This window comes from Fukomys damarensis, unplaced genomic scaffold (genome assembly GCF_012274545.1).
Source record: "Fukomys damarensis isolate Sample0158 unplaced genomic scaffold, DMR_v1.0_HiC HiC_scaffold_12, whole genome shotgun sequence".
Lineage (NCBI taxonomy): Eukaryota > Metazoa > Chordata > Mammalia > Rodentia > Bathyergidae > Fukomys > Fukomys damarensis.
In genome coordinates, this window is record NW_022900924.1 from 54988967 (window position 1) to 54989284 (window position 318).

Sequence of the window (318 nt, forward strand, 5' to 3'; positions counted from 1 at the left end):
GGCGGGCGGGACCCAGGGCCAGGGGCGTCACAGCTGGGGAAACAGGCCCCAGGGACGTTGGGACAGGACACGCCGAGTGCACTCATACTCGGAGGCGGAACGGCTACAAAACTAGTCCAGGTTTATTGCTGCGAACGGGCAAGCAGGGACCGCCTTTGGGGATTAAGGCCACGGGCGGTCCTGTGCTTCGATAGGGGGGGCCGGGACTCGGGAGCTGGGGATCCCCGGTCCAGACTGTGCAAAATGTGCAGCCGCTGCCACGAGAGCCGGCCCTCGTCTCCCGCCCTCAGCCGGCGAGAAGCGGGACTTCCGGTGACT